Source organism: Oryx dammah, unplaced genomic scaffold, assembly GCF_014754425.2.
Source record: "Oryx dammah isolate SB20612 unplaced genomic scaffold, SCBI_Odam_1.1 HiC_scaffold_8, whole genome shotgun sequence".
In the NCBI taxonomy this organism is placed as follows: Eukaryota; Metazoa; Chordata; class Mammalia; order Artiodactyla; family Bovidae; genus Oryx; species Oryx dammah.
Genome location: NW_024070192.1, coordinates 17,507,745 through 17,530,430, shown reverse-complemented (window position 1 = coordinate 17,530,430; position 22,686 = coordinate 17,507,745). Strand labels below are relative to the sequence as shown.

General features: G+C 45.0%; 1 protein-coding gene and 1 non-coding gene across 2 annotated transcripts in view; both read left to right on the top strand.

The window, feature by feature from the left end:
• Positions 1 to 22,686, top strand: part of LOC120866575 (39S ribosomal protein L13, mitochondrial-like) — a 52,809-nt gene that overhangs the window by 17,857 nt on the left and 12,266 nt on the right. The window lies entirely within an intron of this gene.
• LOC120867530 lies at positions 19,128 to 19,231 on the top strand. The gene has a single exon (XR_005721949.1). It is a non-coding gene; the product is annotated as a U6 spliceosomal RNA (small nuclear RNA).

The following is a 22,686-nucleotide window of genomic DNA, read 5'->3' as shown; positions in this document are numbered from 1 at the left end:
AATGGGAAAGACTAGAGATCTCTTCAAGAAAATTAGAGACACCAAAGGAACATTTCATGCAAAGATGGGCTCAATAAAGGACAGAAATTGTATGGACCTAACAGAAGCAGAAGATATTAAGAAGAGGTGGCAAGAATACACAGAAGAACTGTACAAAAAAGATCTTCACGACCCAGATAATCATGATGTTGTGATCACTCACTTACCTAGAGCCAGACATCCTGGAATGTGAAGTCAAGTGGGCCTTAGGAAGCATCATTATGAACAAAGCTAGTGGAAGTGATGGAATTCCAGCTGAGCTATTTCAAATCCTGAAAGATGATGCTGTAAAAGTGCTGCACTCAATATGTCAGCAAATTTGGAACACTCAGCAGTGGCCACAGGACTGGAAAAGGTCAGTTTTCATTCTAATCCCAAAGAAAGGCTATGTCTTCCCTTTTAGACCTCAGCTACTGGCTGAGACTGAGCATAGTGAAGGACCCCATGGATCCTTCCTCTTGGACTCCAGAAGGTTCGGTGGGAGGGGAAGTCCTTTGCAGCATGGAGCCCTGCTCTTTCATGTGACTGCATTCTTCATGGGGATCCTACCTTGCCCGTGGCCTTGTGTACTCTGGCCTGTGCCTTCTTTATCTGGATGTCTCGCCTGATGTCAGGAAAGGCCCTGGAAGGGATGAGGGAAATCAAAGAGAGCAAGGGGCAGAGCACGTGGAAGAAAGAAGTGAGGCCAAGTGAGGCAAAAGGTTGTAAAAGAGACTCTCTGGTGGTCCAGGGGTTAAGGCTTCCATCTTCCACTGCAGGGGGCACAGGTTCAGTCCTTGCCTGGGGAAGCGAGATCCCACATGCAAAAACAAAAGCAAAAACAAAAAAGGGCTGAAAGGGAAGAAGGAAGGAAGGTTGCCAATGACAACATTTGATATGAATTTAACGCATTGATGCCTCAGTCTGTATAATGGCCCTGGAAAGTCAGTGTGGTTATCACCCCCATTTTCCAGGGGAAGAGACTGGAGCAAAGGTGAGTTATGAAACTTGCCCAAAGCCTTATGGCTTGTAAGTGCCAGCCCTGGAACTTGAACTCAGAATCTGACTCCACTCCCTAGAGCGGGGAAGGTGCAGACATCATACAAGGGCATCATCCCGAGGAGGAGGGCGTGTGCCTGTCACACAGCCGGTGATCAGTAAACAGTGTTGAACGGATGGGGACTCGGGGGGGTTGAGGCTGAAGGCTGTGAACTGACACTATATAAATTCCTGGTGTCTGTCGGCACTGGCTAGTGAAGCAAGCATCTTACCTTCCCCACCCCGTAATTCCTCAGCCACATTAATCAGGGCCCTGAAATCCACCTATCAGGAGGAGATCTGAATTTACCAGTTCTTGGTCCCCATGACCCACCCCTGCTGTGTGAGGAAGGAGGAGGCTGTAGAGGGGGGCACAGCTTGACATTGGTCATTTCCTACCCTGGGGCCAGAGTCGAGGCACCTAGTTTCACTCTCTTCCATCAGAAACTAGGAATAGTAAGTCCAGCCTCACAGGGTCTTTGTGGAGATGAAACTGCACAGGGGCAAAGCCTTGCGCAGGGCGGGGAGGCATAAATGGACGCTGTTATATTGCCGTTTCTGATCACTAGTCCTACTGCTCAGATGGCTGAGGGGGTCTTTACGGTTGACAAAGGCCCTTCTGCTGCCGTCTCAGCCTGACATGGATCCTCAGCAGGCAGGCGGGCAGGCACTGCAGACCTCCCTGTCTGTTTCACGGTTGAGCAAATTGAAGCCCAGAAGGTCAGAGAGGACAGGGAGGCCGTGTGGAGGTCTATGAGGGGGTCCACAGGGGTGTCAGGAAGGGAGGGCCCCCTCTGGGTCCCAGAGCCCAGTGTGCCTGCCTGCCTGCCCCTCCTCCCTCGGCTGCCGAGCCCATCCGCGTATAAACGGGTCCCCGTGTCTCTTTCCAGCAGCAGCCTGACCTCGGCTACTTGGAGAAAAACAGGAAGCTGGGCTCTGCCAGGAATCAGAACACACCCTTCCTCAGCCCTGGCTGGAGGATGCTGCAGTGATGGGGGAGCCTGGGGACAGGACAAGGGACAGCATGTGTGGTAGGGGCTCTCGGCCAGGCCAGGGTGCCCGGGGCCTCACTGCCCCGCTGAGGGGCTTGCCTCAGTAGGCTGGTCTTGCTCTGGCCTGGTCTTGCTGAGAGCCCCCAGGAACCAGGAGCTGGGGAGTCAGGAGGAAGAGCTCCTGGCCTTTGTCTCCCAGTGGGAGCAAAATTATGGGGCACCAGGGCCACAGAAAACTTTTGCCTTTGTGAGCCCCCTATCCCATTAAGAAAAAATACTAAAAAATATATGATACAACTGAATTGATATCAAAGTGAAAAGTGAAAGTCTCTCAGTCATATTATCCAACTCTTTGGGACCCAGGCCAAAATACGAGAGTGGGTAGCTTTTCCCTCCTCCAGGGGATCTTCCCAATCCAGGGATTGAACCCAGGTCTCCCACATTGCAGGCAGACTTTTTACCAGCTGAGCCACAAGGGAAGCCCAAGAATACTTAGGGAAGCCCAAGAATACTGGATTGGGTAGCCTATCCCTTCTCCAGGGGATTTTCCCAACCCAGGAATTGAACCAGAGTCTCCTGAATTGCAGGCAGATTCTTTACCAACTGAGCTATCAGGGAAGCCCTACACTGATATAAAGATGAATATAATCCAACATGGATTCATGATTACATGATTAGGAAATACCAAATGATTTTATTCAATTTATCTTTTGGTTTTAAGATAAATTAAAATGAAAATATTCACATGGGCCCCTGAAAATATCATGGGTCCTGTGCCTAAAAAGTCATGCTCCCTGCTGTGGTCCCATAGCCAAGATATTAGCATTCAGATTTTAGAGCGGAATGTCTGGCTTAGCCTAGAAATAGAACTTCACTGAGCCTCAGTTTCCTCTTCTGTAAAATGGAGGCATGAGAGTGTCTGGTCCTGTGAAAAGTTTCTGGACAGGACCTGGCCCTAAGGCGTCCCTGCTGTTTTCACAGTGTCCGTGAGCCTCAGAGCCTGAGGTAGACCAAGGGGTTTGGGGACACTCCCAGGGTTCCCACATCTTTAACTTCTCCCTCATATCCTGTCTGTCCATCTTGGACCCCTGCTTCAGAGTCAGACCCCAGGTAACAATGAACCTAATGAATGGTGCGGGTCCAGCTCACAAACCGCTTCACCGCATGACCCCATCAGTCCTCAAAACAGCCCCAGGAGGCAGGTCTTATGTGATGGTTTCTCCCATTTTCCCAGCGTGGACACCGACCATCAGAGAGGTTAGGTAACTTGTTCAAGGTCACACTGGCAGGGACAGAGCTGGGACAAGAGTTTGGATGTGTCAGCCTTGACCTCAGTTGGCTCTGTTAAACTGGACACCCCAAGGTGCCCACACAACCAGGTACTTGTGTATGTGTGTGTTGGCTCTTCTGACAAGGTAGGTGGTAAGGATTGGAGGGGCTGGGGAAGGGCTCAGGACCTTCCTGGGATGTGTTGACAGGGCTTCATAGATGTTATAAGGCTCTTGGTGTCACCCACGGGAGTCCCTGAGGATCCAGACTTTTGTCTTTGCCCTGCCTGGGGCCTCAGCCAGGATTGACTCCTTGGCTGTACTGCTCTAGATTCGCCCCTCTCTCGCCTCCCTGCCTCCTGTGCTCTTCTCCTCTTTATTCGCTGTGTCTTTAGTAGCGACATAGTTAGGTACCTACTGAGTCTAGAACCCAGGGGAGAAATGGCCGCTGTTTTACGTTAGAGCTCTAGGGTCATCTTTCATTTTTTAACTTTTTAAATTTAAAAACAATTTCCCATCTTCAAACATATATACTTTCACAAATAGAAATATATTGACAAGTTGGTATTCATGTAAGATTTAAGTAAAGAAGTCAGGCTCAGTACTAAGATGAATTCCCTCATAAATATTGTCTAAGTACAAAAACTGTCTACCTCATAGTGTAAAGAGAACTCCTTTTAAAGTCCTTGAAACAGAGACTGAACTGCCAGCTGGTAGGGATGGTTCGGGTTAAGGTTTTTTATTTCTGTGATGTTTCTAATTAAAACCTCCCAGCTTCTCTAGCGGAATTAGGCCACTTTGGTCTCTTGTTATTTTTGGTGTTTCCTAAGAATCTGAGCTGGGGCTGGATGACGAATGTGCTCCTCACCCCTTTGCCCGTGGACTCTGTGGGCTGGTGGCCTGACGTGCCACTGGTCTAGCCCCTCCTTTGTCAGAAGAGGAAGAGGGTGGGAGTGGGGAGGACAGGTCACCCCGCTCACGGGTGCCGAGATGGGAGGAGACTCCACTGGCTGCGGGGGTGGTCTCTAGTACTGTCAGTTGCTCAGTCGTATCTGACTCTTTGCAACCCCACAGACTGTAGCCCACCAGCGTCCTCTGTTCATGGGATTCTCCAGGCAAGAATACTGGAGTGGATTGCCATTTCTTTCTCTAGGGGATCTTCCCAACCCAGGGATCGAACCCAGGTCTCCTGAATTGCCAGCAGATTCTTAACCTTCTGAGCTACAGGAAATGCTGGGCGGCGGGGGGAGGTGGTGGTGAATGACCCAAATCTGATCCTGTTACTGTTCTGCCTGAAACCCTCAGGGGCCCTTCTGGCTTGTGTGCCTCCCCAGCCCAGCAGGACTGTGCTGCCTGCCCACTGGAACCAGCTGGCTCCTCCACCGTGTCTCACTTCCTGCCCCTCTGGCTGAAGCAGGCGGATGCTTGTTACTCCCATTCCAGCCTCCTTGCAACATTCTTCCCAGCCTTCAGCATCTGGAAATGACCTATTTCTGTCCATCAGTGTTTGCCTAGAGTCTTTGGATTAAGGGCATCTGCCTCACTGGGTTGTAAGCTCCCTGACAGCCAGGCTCTGACTGGTCCTGCACACCACTCTATACACAGCGCCCAGCTCAGGGCCAGCCTACAAGAGGCATGCAGGAAATATTTCTTGACACAATTATTATATTTATACATACAGTGATTTTCTTAAAATTTCTGGCCGCACTGGGTCTTCGTTGCTGTGTGCAGGCTTTTTCTAGTTGTGGCAAGTGGGGGGCTACTCTTCATTGTGGTGCGTGGGCATCTTATTGTGGTGGCTCCTCCTGCTGAAGGACACAGGCTCTAGGTTTACGGGCTCAGTAGTTGGGGTGTTTGGGCTTAGTTGCTCCATGACATGTGGGATCTTCCCAGCCCAGGGATCCAATTCATGTCTCCTGCATTGACGGGCAGATTCTTATCCACTGGACCACCAGTGAAGTCCTAAGCGTATAGTATTAGTCCATAGAATAATGACATCAACAACTATTTGCTGGAAGATAAGCTTAGGAGTCCTACAGACCTGGGTTCTGTTGTAAGTCATTACTTAAATTTTAACTTTAATTTTTTCCTTGGACAAGACATTAATGAAAAAAAATTGAGGTACTAATCCCCCGCTCCCCCTCTCTGTGCATGGTGGTAGTGGTTCAGTCGCTAGGTCAGGTCCTGCTCTTGCGACCCCATGGGCTGTAGCCCATCAGGCTCCTCTGTCTGTGGGATTTCCCAAGCAGGAATACTGGAGTGGTTTGCCATTTCCTTCTTCTGCGAATCTTCCAGATCCATGGATCAAACCCCCATCTCCTGCATTGCAGGTGGTCTCTTGCATTGCAGGCAGATTCTTAAGCCACCAGGGAAGCCCCTCTATGTGGGTGTGTGGAGATAGATCCCACAAGCCTTGTGGCCAAAAACCCAAAACATAAACACAAGCAATATTGTAGCAAATTCAATAAAGACTTAAAAAAAATGGTCCTTATCAGATTAAAAAAAAAAATCCTAATGTCTGATTTCCATTCCAAAGATTCTGATGAAGTGGATTTGGGGTGTGGCCTGGACATCGGGAGTTTTAGAATGGCCCCAAGTGATTCTAACATGCAGCCAAACGTGAGACCTGTTGCCTTACCCAGGTGTGACTCCAGTGGCCCCCCTACCTTCTCCCTGACACCTTCCCACCTGCCTGAAGTTCATTTGACACAGCACGAGACTTTCATGGCACAATAAAGATAAATGGCTTAAAATGGAGAGGATGAGCTGAGGAGAGAAAATGTCTGAATCTCTTTCCCACACGTGCTCTCAGTCAGCTGGCAGATTCTTTTCTGCTTTTCTAGCAGGAGGAGGATTTGAGCCGAGGGGCTGGGCCCTGGGAGTTGAAAGAGAAAGGGAAAGAGAATCTGGTGTCTGGAGACCCACATCTTTTTCTTTCTTTCTTTTTTTTTTAATTTTTGGTCACACCCCATGGCTTATGGGACCTTAGTTCCCTGACCAGGAATCGAACCCATGCCCCCTGCATTGGAAGGCACAGTCTTAACCCCTGGACTCCCAGGGAAGTCCTGAGACCCACATCTTAACCTCAGTTTTGCCACAGTGCAAATATGAATAAATCGCTCTTCTCCCCCAACCTGGGTCTCAGTAAGCCTTCGATGAAATGACATTCTTATGAAAGCCAGCATCCTGGAGCTAGGTCCAATTCCACAGTCCTTAAGAACCAGCCTTCCAGCTATCCTAAAGCCCACTCACCCACATAGATTCCCTGGATTCTAGCTTGCTCTGCTTCCTGAAGTTTATTTAACATGATTGAGTTATTATAAAGCTGAATTCTCAGAAGCCATCAGTGTACTTTTGAGGTTATGAAGCAATTCATAGTAAACTTATGAGGTGTTGATAAGTAGAGGTCATGGGGGATCAGCTTTTTATGGGATAGATGAGAATCTTCTATAATCAGCTGGAGGCTTATCTACTTAGATGTTGCCTAAGAGAGTGAACATGTTTCCTCTCTTGAGCACGTCAACATGGAGCCCCTGTAATGATTTTGACAAAAGATATTTAAAGGGAAGCTTGTTCTTATTCTGGGCGGGGGCGGGGGGGAACCAATTAATTGACGAGATTGTATAGTTCTTGGAAGAAAGAAGAAATGAAAATTCCAAGGAAGAGACAGGAGGCCTAGGAAGCAATTTTATTTTTTTAATATTTATTTATTTGGCCGCATCTGGTCTTAGTTGTGGGATACGGGATCTTTAGTTGTGGCATCTGGGATCTTGTTCCCTGACCAGGAATCCAAACTGGGGCCCCTGCATTGGGAGCTCAGAGTCTTAGCCCTGGACCACCAGGTAAGCCCCTAGAAAGCAATTTTAATGAGACAGTGAGTATGGTTGAGGTAGGGAAATGCCCTGGAAACAGCCTGAAGGATGGCCCCAGGAAGGTACCCCTGGGCAACCACTCTTGGCTTTCAGATTTTTTTCCCAGGTCAGGGCTGATGGCCTTCCTGTCACAGAGCCCAATCAGGCCATGATGATTGCACAAATCACAAACATCTAGCGTCAGCCCAATCAGCCCAAGTTTTTTGAATGTTAGAACTTGCACATTGAGGTCAAGCTCTGTTGGACACAAAGAGGAAGGGTATTTGGGAAAGGACAGACTTTTCCCAGAAATTCTCTGGCACCCAGCCCCTCTCTCCCCAGTTCAGATTTGGGAGCCCATCCAAAGTGAGGCACCATCATGAAGACAGCTCAGATAGCCTGGGGAAGCTTTCAGTCACCTCAAAATATGAAGTGGCTGAATCTCCTTGTGTTGAACTCTAGGTTAGATGCTCAAGGAAGAGTTAGGAGGTGAGGAAACGTAGCCTTATCTTTGTGCTCTCCCCGTAAGGAAGTGGGACCCGTTTGTGCTTCGGACACTGGGGATTCAGAATGGGGTTCAGAGGTGAGAAAGACTTGTTCCCACTCTGGAAAGGGTCACAGTCCAGGGGGGAGACAAACAATAGACCTGGCTCCATTATCCTGCTGCTCTGGGACTTGACTCCATCTGGACAGACCCTGGGCTCTTGGTCCTATACACAGTGATCATTAAGCCCCCCTACACTATTATTCCCCCTCATACCCCATGGACTGACTGATGGGCTCTCTGGTCGACCCATCCTCCAGATTTCCTCTAAATAATAATTTATCTTGATTATTGAGTTTTTGGCACTTCCTGAAATTTCGCTCTTGAGGCAAATGCCTAACTTATCTAACCTTAATTGAAGCTTGGACAGACCTCTGACACAGCCACACATATACAAGCAACTGCTGGCCAGAGGGGTGAGTGTTTAGAACAAAGCTCCCTGAGAGTTCAGAGGGACATTTGAGTAATTCTGGGGGCAGTGTTTCCCAGAGAATGCTCTATGGAACATCAGTTCTGTGTGTTGCTCCTCACCAAATAAAAGGTTTTGTGGACAATAAGTGTGGGAAACAGTGCGTACTTTACTTCCCCTTTAGATATTCATGAGGGACATGAACACTCTGAAGGCTCTGAGACTCCTATATAAAGAAACATTACTTTCTTGGGACTTCCCTGGTGGTCCAGTGGCTAAGACTCTGTGCTCCCAATGCAGGGGCATAAATTCCTGGTCAGGGAACTAGATCCCACGTGCTGCAACGAAGACCTGGCATAGCCAAAACAAATAAATACATATTTTAAAAAATAGTTCAAGAAAAAGGAAACATTACTTTCTTAGCCTAGCCTCTGAGGCTACTAATCTGGATCAGCTTGGGCCATTTTGTCAGTGTTTCTTGAATTGAAGTGAGAGAGCCTCATCTCAGACGCTCTTGGGGAATGTTTGTTAGAAATACAGTCACTTGTCCTCCTGCAAACTTCCTGAGTGAGTCTCTGGAGCCATGCTCCAGGAATTTGCTTTGAACAAGCTCCCAGTTGATCGTGATGCATGCTCAAGTTGAGAACCCCAGATAAACCTTCCTAGGCCTTGGCTATTTTCTCAGAATACTGTAAAGATCAAGAGATAAACTTGACCAAAAGATGAGTGAAAAAGAAACCTAGACGATTCCAACTCATTCTATGAGGCTAGTATTGTGCTAATAACAAAACCAGGCAAAGTCACCACATGAAAACTGCAGACCAATATAGATCATGAATATACATGAAAAAATTCTCATCCAAATGCTAGCAAAGTAAATCCAGCAACATGTCAAAAGGATTATACATCATGACCAAGTGGGATTTACCCTAAAAATGCAAGGTTGGTTTAACATCCCCAAATTAATTAATATATGGTACCAAAAGAATTAAAAACAAAAAGCATATGATTATGTCAATACATACAAAAAAAGCATTTGACAACGTCCCTTCATGACAAAAACACTCAAGCTAGCAATAGTAAAGAATTTCCATAACTTGATAAAAGGAATCTATGAAAACCCCACAGTAGTTTTTTTTAATGGTGAAAGACTGAATGGTTTCCCTCTGAGATCAGGAACAAAACAAATATGATCACTTTTGCCTTTTCTATTCAACATTGTACTCAGCAAAGTGTAGAATGGTGGTTGCCAGGGGCTGAGGGAGGGGAAATAGGGAGTTGTTGTTCAGTGGGCATAAAGTTTCAGTTATGCAAGATGACTAAATTCTAGAGATCTGCTGTACAACATGGTGCCTGGAGTTAACATATTGTATGTGGCTTCCCTGATGGCTCAGTAGTAAAGAACCCGCCTGCCAATGCAGGAGACACAGGTTCAAGTCCTGGGTGGGGAAGATCCCCTGGAGAAGGAAATGGCAACTCACTCCAGTATTCTCTCCGGAGAAATCCCATAGACAGGAGTCTGGCGAGCTACAGTCTACGGGGTCGCAAAACCATTGGACACAAATTAGTGGTAAAACTTTGTTAAGAGGGTAGATTTTATTCATGGTCAGTGTCCTTACCACACACACACACAGACAAAATAAAACAAAAATCCAGGAAGGAACTTTTGGAGATTTATTACCTTGACCACAGTGATGGTTGAGCTTCCCATGTGGTGCTGGTGGTGAAGAACCTGCCTGCCAGTGCAGGAGATGTAAAAGACTCGAGTTTGATCCTGGGTCTGGAAGATCCCTTGGAGGAGGACATGACAACCCACTCCAGATTCTTGCCTGGAGAATCCCATGGACAGAGGAGCCTGGTGGGCTCCACTGGGTAGCAAAGAGTCAGACACAACTAAAGCAACTTAGAAGCAGCAGCAGCAGTGATGATTGCATGGGTGTATGCAATTCATCAGTGTGTCCAAATTCATCAAACTGTATGCATTAAATAAACTATATATCAATTATACCTCAAAAAAGCTGTTCAAAAATCCCCCATGTGGAGGATTTGGAGGTTTTAGCCTGGGCAGTTAAGGAAGAAAATGAAATAAAAGGCATCCATATTGGAAAAGAAGAAGTAAAAGTATCTGTATTCTCAGGTACCATGATCTTTTATATAGAAAATCCTAAGGAATCCACTAAAAAACTAGTAGAACTAATAAGCAAGCATAATAAGATTTCAGAATACAAAAATCAATGGTATTTCTATACAGTTGTAATGAACCATCTGAACGTAAAGAAAATAATTCCATTGACAATAGCATAAAAAAGAATAAATTACTTAGGAACAAATTTAGCAAAATAAGTGCAGGGACTTCCCTGGCTGTCCAGGGGTTAAGACTCCACACTTCCTTTGCAAGGGGTTTGCATTCGATCCCTGGCTGGGGAACTTAAGATCCTGCATGTCCTGGGGTGAGGCCAAAAATAAATTTTAAAAAAGAAGTGCAAACTTCATACTCTTGAAAACTACAAAACATTGCTGAAAGATGTTAAAGAAGATCTAGTTTCTTTAGTAAGTGAAAAGATATCCTCTATTTGTGGGTTAGAAGATTTAACATGGTTGAGATGGTAAATTTATTTTTAGATTCAATGCAGTTCTTATTGAAGTCTCGGCTATCTTATTTCCAAAAACTGATTCTAAATTAGTATGAAAATTTAAGGGGTTCAGAGGTCAAAACTATTTTGAAAAAGGATAATGTTGGAGAACTTGTACTTCTTAATTTCAAAATTTGGTACAAAGCTGCAGTAGTCAAGATGATGTGGTACTGGCATAAGGATAGACATAGAGATCAATGGAATAGAATTGAGAGTCCAGAAATAAACCCTCACATTTATGGTCAATTGATTTTTGGCATGGATACCAAAGCAATTCAATGGGGGAAGAATTTCATCAAGTGGTGCTGGAACAACTAGATATCCACATATAAAAGAATGAAATTGGATCCCTACCTCATACACTATATAAGAATGAACTAAAAAATGAATCAAAGGCTTAAATGTAAGAACTAACACCATGAAATGGAGAAGGCAATGGCACCCCACTCCAGTACTCCTGCCTGGAAACGCCCATGGACAGAGGAGCCTGGTAGGCTGCAGTCCATGGGATCACTAAGAGTCGGATGCGACTGAGTGACTTCACTTTCACTTTTCACTTTCATGCATTGGAGAAGGAAATGGCAACCCACTCCAGTGTTCCTGCCTGGAGAATCCCAGGGACGAGGGAGCCTGGTGGGCTGCCGTCTATGGGGTCACACAGAGTCGGACACGTCTGATGTGACTTAGCAGCAGCAGCAGCAAGACCATAAAAAGGAACAAAATTTGGCTATTTGTAATGATGTGGATGAACCTAGAGTCTATCATACAAAGTGAAGTAAGTCAGAAAACAAATCTACTATATTAATGTATATATATGCAATCTAGAGAAATGGTACTGAATGAGTCTGTTTGCAAGGTAGGGATAGAGACTCCAAGGACAGACTTGTGGACACAGAGGGGGAAGAGGAGGGTGGGGCGAGTTGAGGGAGTGGTGTTGGCATATACCCTACCACGTGTGTGACAGCCGGCTAGTGAGGGAGCACAGGGAGCTCAGCTCGTGCTCTGCGATGGTCTAGAGGGTGGGAGGGAGGAGCACGAGGGAGGCAGTGTGTGTGTGTGTGTATTTATATACGTATATATAGTCCCTCGCACTCCTCTAGCTGACTCACTTTGTTGTACAGCAGAAACTGACATAACATTGTAAAGCAATTATATTTCAATTAAAAAAAAATAGTGATCAATGACAATAACAATAACAACAAAAAACCTATAAAACTCTTGTGACATACCATAGGGACACATTTTCATGACCCCAGATTAGGCACTAGTTTCTTAAATACAGCACCAAAGCAGAAGCGACAGAAGAAGAAAATAGATAAATTGGATTTCATCAAAATTAAAACTGTTATGCTTCAAAGGATATCATCAAAAAAGTGAAAGACAATCCATAGGATGGGAGAGAATATTTGCAAATCATAATTCAATAATGAAAAGACAGACAACCCAATTAAAAATAAGCAGAAGACCTGAATAGACATTTTCCCGCAAAAAAAAAAAACACAACCATACAAATGGGCAATAAATGCATGAAAAGCTGCTCAACATCATAATCATAAGAGAAATAAATGCAAATCAAAACCATAATGAGATATGACTTCTCACCCACTAGGATACTAACAATAACAACAGATAATAACTGTTGGTGAGGTGTGGGGAAATAACACTACTGGTGGGAACGTAGATGGTGCAGCGACTTTGGAAAACAGCTAAAAACTCTAATCCTGATGGAGGCCCCGACAAACCTCTGATAGATGGCATCACAGCAATTATTGGCCAGAGGGGTGAGTTCCTTAAAAGGGTAAACATAGGGCTACCATATAATCCAGGAGTTCCATTCCTAGTTATGTACACAGGATTAAAAACATACAATCACACAGAAACTTGTGCATGACTGTTTTCAGCAGTATTATTCATATCAGCTCAAAACTGAGGAACAACCAAATGTCCATCAACTAATGAATGGGTAAACAAACATGACAGCCATACAATGAAATTTAGAATATTGTTCAACAATGAAAAGGAATGAAGTACTGATTCATGCTACAACATGGATGAACTTTGAAAACATTCTACAAAGGGAAGGGAGCCAGACGCAAAAGGTCACATATTGTATGATCCATTTATGTGAAATTTCCAGAATAAGTAAGTCTATAGAGACAGACAGTAGATTAGTATTTGCTTAGGGTTGGGGTAGGGTGGTGAAATGGGGAACACCTGCTAAAGGGTATAGGGTTTCTTTTTGAGGTGATGAAAATGTTCTAAAATTGACTGTGGTGTTGGTTGCACAAGTCTGTGAATATACTAAAAACCACGGAGTTGTACACTCTATATGGGTGAATGGTATAATATGCGAATTATATAAAGCTGCTACAAAAAGAAAAGAAACCTATAAGTGGAACTCCATCACACCCTGTGACTGATAAAGTTCATCAGCTTAGACACAAACAGCATGAAACCAAGTATGAATCAAACCTGTAGCTTCTCACTTCCTCTTACTTCCTCAGCATGTTTTCCCTTGCCTTGCTCAATCCACCATGACCACAAACTGGTGGTCCTAACAGAAGAACCCTGGTTGCAAACCCTAGGCGAGTGCGCCACGTGGTCCTCTGGTCTGACACCTCTGCCTAATTTTCCAGATCTCATTTACTCCAAGAAACATTTCTTTAGAATCTGTGTTTGCAAAGCATTTTGAAGAAAAGAAATATAGCCATTGGCCTGGAGAATCAGAGGAGAGATAAAATCCATCTTTGGGGCTTCCCTAGTGGGCCAGTGGTTAAGAATCCACCTTGCAATGCAAGGGACCCTGGTTTGATCCCTGGTCTGGGAAGATCCCACATGCCCAGAGCAGCTAACCCTGGGAACCACAGCTACTGAGCCTACTCACGTCAATTACTGAAGCCTGTGCACCTACAGCCTGTGTTCTGCAACAAGAGAAGCCACCGTGATAAGAAGCTGGAGCACCGAAACGAGCCCCGCTCGCCGCAACTAGAGACAGTCTACATGCAGCAATGAAGACCCAGCACAGTCCAAAAACCCTTTTTTAAAATAAAATAAATTCTAAAAATTAAAAAAAAAAGACCTATCATTTAGGATCCACTCTGCTGATATGAAGAAAAACCCAAAATACCAATGGCTTAAACAAGATAGAATTCTCTTCGCTCACACCAAATGGAAGCCTGGAGGCAGGTTGTCCAGGGCTAGTCCTGTCTTTCTCAGCATCACTGGGAACCCAGGCTTTTTACGTTTTTCCATTTTGTCCTGGCACGTGATTTCCCATCCCAAATATCACTTCCTGGGCTGAGATGTCTGCTAATGTGGGTTGAAAATGAGTGGGAATCGAGGCAGAAGGAGCAAAGAAATGGCACAGTAGTTGGATATGCATCTGAGGTAAAAAGAGGAATTTGAAAAGATGGGAGATGGAAGAGGTGAGTGAAATGATTTCATTCAGAAGGAGAATTTAGAGATGACAGAGAGGGTAGAATAGTTCAGGAGCCGGTTCTTTTTTCCTTTCTTTCTTTTTGTTTTAAAACGTCTGTTTATTTATTGGCTGCCTTGGATCTTACTTAGTTGCAGCACACAGTATCTTTGATCTTCGTTGCAGAATTTGAACTCTTTAGTTGCATCATTTGGGCTCTAGTTCCCTGACCAGGGATCGAACCTGGGCCCCCTGCATTGGTAGCTCAGAGTGTTAGCCACTGGACCACCAGGGAAGTCCAGAAGTCCAGTTCTTGAGAAGCTGAGGAGAGATGGCATCCAGAGCCCTTGTGGAGCAAATGATCTTGGCGAGGAGCGGGGACACTTTTCCAGTTGTCACAAGGAGTAGGAGAACATGGTTCAGGAGGGGAAGTGGGATGGGGAGGGTGCTCCTGAGGGCTTGCTTCTGTTTTCTAATTAAAGCTGTCTCCCCTTGGCCCACTCTCTCTTCATTTTTTCCTTTCTCTTTACAGGCCTTCATTGAGCACCTACTGCAAGCCATGGCCCTGTTCTAGGTGCTGAGGTTACAGCAGTGATTAAACAGGCAAAAACACCTCACAGAGCATACGTTCTCCTGGATGGGGAAAGTCAACAATAAAATGAATAAGTAGGTTTCATTGGTATTGCTCATGCTTAGTCGCTCAGTCGTGTCTGACACTTTGCAACCCTATGGACTGTAGCCCTCCAGGCTCCTCTGCCCACAGGATTCTCCAGGCAGGAATACTGGAGTAGGTTGCCGTGCCCTCCATTTATTGGTATTAGAAGGTAGTAAATGCTACAGGAAAAACTAAAGCAGGAAAAGGAGGCAGGATATTTTGTTAGGAAGGAAGGAAAGAAATAAGAAAGGAGGCTGTGGAGGAAAAATGATGGAACAGTCGGATTAGAGATGGTGAGGCATTGGTGCAGTGAGAGGAGAGTCAGAGCTGGAGGGAATGGAGATGCTATCTGATGGCGGGATGCCTGAAATGCAGATGTCAGAGCTGGGACGAAAGTCTAGAATGTGCCTGGGGAGTGGGTGACTGAGATGGTGTGGAGGGAAATACCTCTGGAGGTGAGGAGGTCAAGAGAGGCCAGAGAGTTGAAAAGTCATCCCTGAGACTTCCTTGGTGATCCAGTGGCTAAGACTCCACACTCCCAGTGCAGGGGGCCAGTGTCTGACCCCTGGTGAGGGAAGTAGCACCCATATGCTGCAACCAAGAGTTTGCATGCCACAACCAAGAGTTTGCACGCCACAACTAAAGATCCTGCATGTAGCAACTAACACCTGGTTCATCCAAATAGACATTTTTTTTTTTAATGTCACCTCTGTGGATGGTGAGGTCACAGGGTGTAGGAGTGACCCATGGGCCCAGCCTGAAGCTAGAGTTCCCAGTGAACTAGGAGGTTGGTCAGGAGGCAGGTGGCCCCACTGGGGAGAGGCATAAAGGGTTAGCTAGTTGGTTTGAACTTAGAAGAAACCAGAGGGATTTTTTTTTTTTTCCTTTGGCTATGCTGGGTCTTTGTTGCTGTGCTCAGGCTTTCTCTAGTTGCAGTGGCTTCTGTTGCTGTGGAGCACTGGCTCTAGAGTTGGGGCTCAGTAGTTATGGTGCATGGGCTTAGTTACCCCACGCCATATGGAATCTTCCTGGGGGTGGTTGTTTAGTTGCTCAGTTGTGTCTGACCCTTTGTGACCCCATGGTCTATATCCCTCGAGTCTCCTCTGTCCATGGCATTCTCTAGACAAGAATGCTGGAGTGGGTGGCCATTTCCTTCTCCAGGTGATCTTCCTGACCCAGGGATGGAACTCATATCTCCTGCAAATCTCCTGCACTGCAGGCAGATTCTTTACCACTGAGCCACCAGGAATGCCCAGTGCAGGGAACACACCAGGGGACACCCAGTTCACAAGGAACACACCAGGAATATCTGACCTTCCTGGGCCAGGGATCAAATCTGCCTTCCCTGCATTGGCAGGCAGATCCCCAGACTGGACCACTGGGGAAGTCTAGACCTCGAGCTTTTAAGGGAGGAAGGAAGGAAGAAAGATGACTTTGAAGGAGTCATGGGGAATGAGGGAAATTAACACCCCACCCTACACCTCCCAGCTCTGAGGTACTTGGAATATAAGAGAAAATATAGCTTCCTCTTGAGCAGGAAGCAGTATCTCAGGGGAGAGCTTGGTTTCCATTAGGGCCAGGAAGTGGGGGGAGAGTTCCAGAACTGGTAGAGTGGGAGTTCCAGAGAGCCTGGGGGGAGGGTTTGGAAAAGGGAGGAGAGGGATTGGGTAGATTGGGACGAGTGTCTGAGTGATGGCGGCTCAACAATGATTTTCAGTGAATGATGTGACCAAGAGTGTGGAGCTCAGTGGTCTTTTAGAAAGAGGGAAATTAGTCCAGACTGGGTTGATGAAGATTTATTTGCCTTTTTTCCCCAAAACATTTTATTATGAAAAATTTTAAATATACAGAAAATTTGAAAAAGAATTGCATATGAGTTTTCACATACCTACCACTGAGGTTCTACAATTAACATTTCATTCTGTTTAATCATGTATCTGTGCATCTCTCTCTTTCTCTTCCTTTCCATCCATCCATCCATCCATCCATCCACCGACCCACCTATTCACCTATCCCTCCATTGAAAATTTTTTTGAGGGAATTGCCTGGCAGTAAAGTGGTTAGCAACCCACTCCAGTGTTCTTGCCTGGAGAATCCCATGGATAGAGGAGCCTGGAGGGCTACAGTTCATAGGGTCACACAGAGTTGGACACGACAGAAGCAACTTAGCGTGCATGCCTGCACAGTGGTTAGCACTCTATGCTTTCACTGCTGCAGGCCTGGGTTCAATCCCTGGTTGGGAACTAAGATCCTGCAAGCCATACAGCATGGATAAAACAAAAAAACAAACAAAAAGAGAGAGAATTCTTAAACCATTCCAAGAAAAATTGCAGACATTAGCATAATTTAACCCTAAACACTTTAGGATGTATATAATTAACCGAACTTCAATATTTGTTTATCTTGTCCTGCCAGGCTCCTCTGTCCATGGAATTTTCCAGGCAAGAATACTGGAGTGGATTGCCATTTCCTTTTACAGGGGATCTTCGCCACTCAGAGATTGAACCTTACCGCTGAGTCACCTGGGAAACCCCTAAAAAAGGCACAAATCTTAATTATATTAATATATTAGGTGAATTTTGACAGATGCCTGTACCTATAAAACTCAAACCTCTATCAAGATACAGTATATCTGTATACAGATACAGTCCATCACCCCAGAAAGTTCTCTGTTCTTCTTCCTAGTGGGTCCCTTCCTCTCCCCACCTAGGTATTCTCCCCATCATAGATTAGTTTTGCCTGTTCTAGTACTTCATATAATTAAAATCATATTATAGGTACTCTTCTATGTCTAGTTTTTTCCTCTTGGCAAAATGGGAGACTCATTAATGATGTTGGATGTATTGGGAATTAATCTCACTTTATTGCTAAGTCATGTCCCGTTCTACGATTATAACAGAAGAATTATGTATTATTCTGTTGATAGTCACTGGAACTATTTCTAGTTTTCAGAGATTATGAATAAAGTGTCTGTGGACACTTTTGTATGAGTTGTTTTGAGGACACATACTTTCATTTCTCTTAGTTAAATAGCTAAAAGTGAAACTGCTGGGTCATAGGTGGCTTTTGTTTTAAGAAACTGCCAGATCTTTATCCAAAGTGGTTGTACCATTTTATATCCTTACCAACAATGTCTGAGAGTTCTGACTGCTCCACCTCTTTGTCAACATTTGATGTTGTCGGTCTTTAATTTGTTATTCTGGTAGGTGTGTATTGGTGTCGTTGAGGGTTTTATTTTGCATTTTCCTGATGATGAATGATGTTAAGCAGTTTTTCATGTGATTCTTGGCCATCTGTATATCTCCCTTTATTAAGTTTTTATTCAAATCTTTTGTCTATTTAAAAAATCGGGATTTTATTTTTTATTGGGTTGTAGGGATTCTTTACATATTCTGCAAGTCCTTTGTCAAATACATTTTGCAAATATTTTCTCACAGCCTAAGTCTTGTCTAGGCTTCCCTGGTGGCTCAGCTGGTAAAGAACCCGCCAGCAGTGCAGGAGACCCAGGTTTGATCCCTGGTTTGGGAAGATCCCCTGGAGAAAGGAATGACTACCTTCATGGCATTCACTTCATGGCAAATAGATGGGGAAACAGTGGAAACAGTGACAGACTTTATTTCTGGGGGTTCCAAAATCACTGCAGATGGTGACTGCAGCCATGAAATTAAAAGACACTTGCTCCTTGGAAGAAAAGCTATGACCAACCTAGACTGCATAATAAAAACTAGAGACAGTACTTTGTCAACAAAGATCCATGTAGTCAAAGCTATGGTTTTTCCAGTAATCATGTATGGATGTGAGAGTTGGACTGTAAAGAAAGCTGAGCGCTGAAGAATTGATGCTTTTGAACTGCGGTGCTGGAGAAGACTCTTGAATGTCACTTGGACTACAAGGAGATCAAACCAGTCCATCTTAAAGGAAATCAGTCCTGAATATTCATTGGAAGGACTGATGCTGAAGCTGAAACTCCAATACTTTAGCCACCTGATGGGAAGAACTGACTCATTGGAAAAGACCCTGATGCTGGGAAAGATTGAAGGCAGGAGGAGAAGGGGACAACAGAGGATGAGATGGTTGGATGGCATCACCAACTCAATGGACATGAGTTTGAGTAAGCTCTGGGAGTTGGTAATGGACAGGGAAGCCTGGCGTGCTGCAGTTCATGGGGTTGAAAAGAGTTAGACACGACTGAATGACTGAACTGATGGAAGTCTTGTTTATACTACACCAAATGGTGTGTTTTGATGAGCAGATTTCATTTTTGTGAAATCTAATTCTTCAAACTTTTAAAAAGTAGTCATTTCATGCTCACTTTGGTAGCACATATACTAAAATTGAAGTGATAATGAGATTAGCATGGCCCCTGAGTAAGGATGACAGGCAAATTTGTAAAGGGTTCCATAACTTTAAAAAAAGTTATTTCTTTCTATTACCTTTTTAAAGATACCTTTGCCTACCTGCAAGTCTCAAAGATATTCTCCTATATTTTCTTCTAGAATTTTAACTTTTGATTGAAGTCTATGATTCATTGCAAATCAAGTTTTATGAATGGTGTGAGGGAGGGAATAATTAATTTTTTATATTAATTTTCAGTTGTTCTAAAATGAATCATTAAAAAGACTTCCCTTTTCCCTTTGGATTCCTTTGGTGACTTTATTAAAAAAATCAAATGTCTGTTTAATTGTGGGTCTATTTCTGTTTTCTTTTCTCTTCCATTGTCATTTATCCTTATGATAGTGCTGCAATATCTCAATTACTATAGTCTTGTAATTCATAATGACAGGGAGGCAAATTCTCCACTTTGTTCTTCCTTTTAAGATGCTTTGAATATCCTAGGTCTTTTGCATTTCCATAAAAATTTTAGAATCAACGTGTCAATTTTTAGGAAAGAATCTGCTGGGATTATGATTGAGATTGAATTGCATCTAAAAATCATTTTGGAGGGAACTGACATCTCAACAATATCGAGTCTTCCAATCCATGAATATAGCACTCCATTTCTTTAGGACTTCTGGAATTTCTCTCAGCAATATATATATATATTTTTTCCTCAGCCATATTTTATAGACTTCAGTGCTGAGGTCTTACACATAATTTGTGAAAATTTTCTCAAAGTAGTTAATGTTGTTTTTAAAAATTCTATTGCAAGGATTTCCCTGGTGGTCCAGTGATTGGGACTCTGTGCTTCCACTGTAGGGAACCAGGGTTCGATCCCTGGTTGGGGAACTAAGATCCAAAGGTTCAGGTCGTATGAGGTTAGTCATCCTAAGGACATAATAGCAGCTTGCTGAAGAAGGAATGGTGGAGAGGTAGAAAGAACCAGGTTCCTGATAGATAATATTGTTAAGCTGCTAAATTTACTAACCTAGAACTGTCCTAACTCTGAATTTGTCTTTATATGACATAATATATTGCCTGTATTTTAGGAGGGGGGGAGGGGAAGAGTTATAATCACAGCCAAAAAAAAAAAAAAAAAGCTACTGCAAATGGAAATTTTTCAAATTTCATTTTCCATTGTTGGCAGCAGAGCTGAGTGCCAGAACAGTGACAGAAAGGACAACCCACAGGAGATCCTAGGTGTGGGAAATGGGGGTAGGGCAGTGCTATTTATTTACAGGGAATTGCAGAGGGTCTGAGAGGGTCAAGAATACCATGGCCATGTAATGGGAGGAAGAGAGGCACAACGTAGCGTGGAAAACTGATTTCCTTTCTCAGTCCTGTTCCTGAGAAGGGACGTCCTTCCTTACTACCCTCCTGGGAAGGGAAGGCAGGGCAGTGCCAAGCATCCTTGGGAAATTGCTCTTGTGTTCTCCTCCCCAACATCATTCAACTAGCTCTCTAGTGGGGCTGCTGCCTCTATGGCCTGGGCTGAGCATGGCCCTTTGTGGACAGGTAACCTGGCCTTGGTGGTACAAGTGGCATATTCTGCCCTCTCTATGAGAAAATGTGTCCTTCACTGGCCCAGCCGGCAAGGAGGAGAGAGAGGCTGAAATACCTGGAATTTAATCTGCTCAAAACGGCCAAACTTCTGGGCTGGCTTTCCCAAGGCAGCCCCCACCCTCAATGGCTTCTCCCACCCCATTTCTTAATGTCACCCCACCCAATTATAGAGTCAGCTGCCCACACCTCTCACAAGGGCCAAAACTTCCAACTCGTGCTCTGAGGAAAGATTTCAAAGATTTTTTTTTTTCTAAGGAAAAAACTGGATAAGCCCAAGCTCCACCCATCCTGGGTCTTGTCCCTGTTTCATGGGGAAGTGTGTGGGAAGGGCGGGATGCACGGGAGCTGCCCGGATGCTGGGCAAAGTGGCTGTGGGTGGGGGACAGTGGCAGTGCCGAGGAGGGGAGCCATCACCCCTCTGTACTCCCCACAGTGCTCCCAACTCCCCTTCAAAGGAAGGTATACTTACTTCCTTTAAGGGCTTCCCTGATACCTCACTTGGTAAAGAATCCGCCTGCAATGCAGGAGACCCCAGTTTGATTCCTGGGTCAGGAAGATCCACTGGAGAAGGATTAGGCTACCCACTCCAGTATTCTTGGGCTTCCCCTGTGGCTCAGCTGGTAAAGAATCTGCCTGCAATGTGGGAGACCTGGCTTCGATCCCTGGGTTGGGAAGATCCCCTGGAGAAGGGAAAGGCTCCCCAGTCCGGTATTCTGGTCTAGAGAATTCCATGGACTTTATAGTCCATAGGGTCCCAAAGAATTGGACACGACTGAGTGACTTTCACTGTCAAGACAGTGCTAGGGGTTCACTGGTGGCTCAGTGGTAAAGAATCTGCCTGCCAATGTAGCAGGCTCAGGTTTGATCCCTGGGTCAGGAAGATCCCCTGGAGAAGGAAGTGACAACCATTCCAGTGTTCTTGCTGGGAAATCCCATGGAGGGAGGAGCCTGGCGGGCTACAGTCCATGGGGTTGAAAAGAATTGAACACTGCTTATTGACTAAACAATAAATTGCTGTAACAAGTAACCCCCACCCCATCCCCACAAATGCAGCGTGTTTCCATCTCACTTGTGTATAGTTTATAGCATTTGGTTTGTAGGTTCTTCCACACAGGAGTTTGGAGACCAGGATTTTTGCATTTTGAGGCTCTACCATCCCCTGGCCTATCATCCTTGGCACCCCTGTAGTGGGAGGGGAAGAAACCCCACAAAACGCATAACCATATCTCAAAAGCCTTGGCACACGTGGTACACATACTTCTGCTCACAGTCTATTGGCAGAAATCTGTCTGGAGCCACCCTGAGATACAAGGAGCCTGGGAAACGTGGTCCCTGGCTCTGCAACTGTTTCCCAGTGACAGCATGACGCTGGAAGGGAGAGCTTGAATTTTGCTGGCCCTGCCACTGAGTCCTGCTGCATTTAGAAAATCTACTTATTCACTTGGTTGTGCCAGGTCTTAGATGCGGCTCTCAGGATATTTGATCTTCATTGTGGCACTCACGTTCTTTAGTTGGGATTTTGAGTCTCGGCAAGTGAATTCTTATTTGCAGCTTGTGGGCTCTAGTTCTCTGACCAAGGACCGAATCAGGGCCCCCTTCATTGGGAGTGCAGAGTCTTAGCCACTGGACCATCAGAGAAATCCCTGAGTCCCATTACCTTGTCCCACCAGTCTTTCTTTTTAAACTGTAGAGGGCTGTTTGTGTGTGAAGGGTTATTCCCCCCCCATCCCCAATTCAGACTCTTCATGCCTTCCTCTGTCTCTGATGTCACTTTCCACCTTACTCAGCCACCCCAAGTTCCTCTCCTTCTAAGACACTTGCCTAAATCTGACCTCTTATATGAAGTTTTTTAGGGACTTTAATACCCATGCTGAAGTCTTCCATTTTCTGAGGATCTCATTTGCTATAAACTTGAGCAAGAAT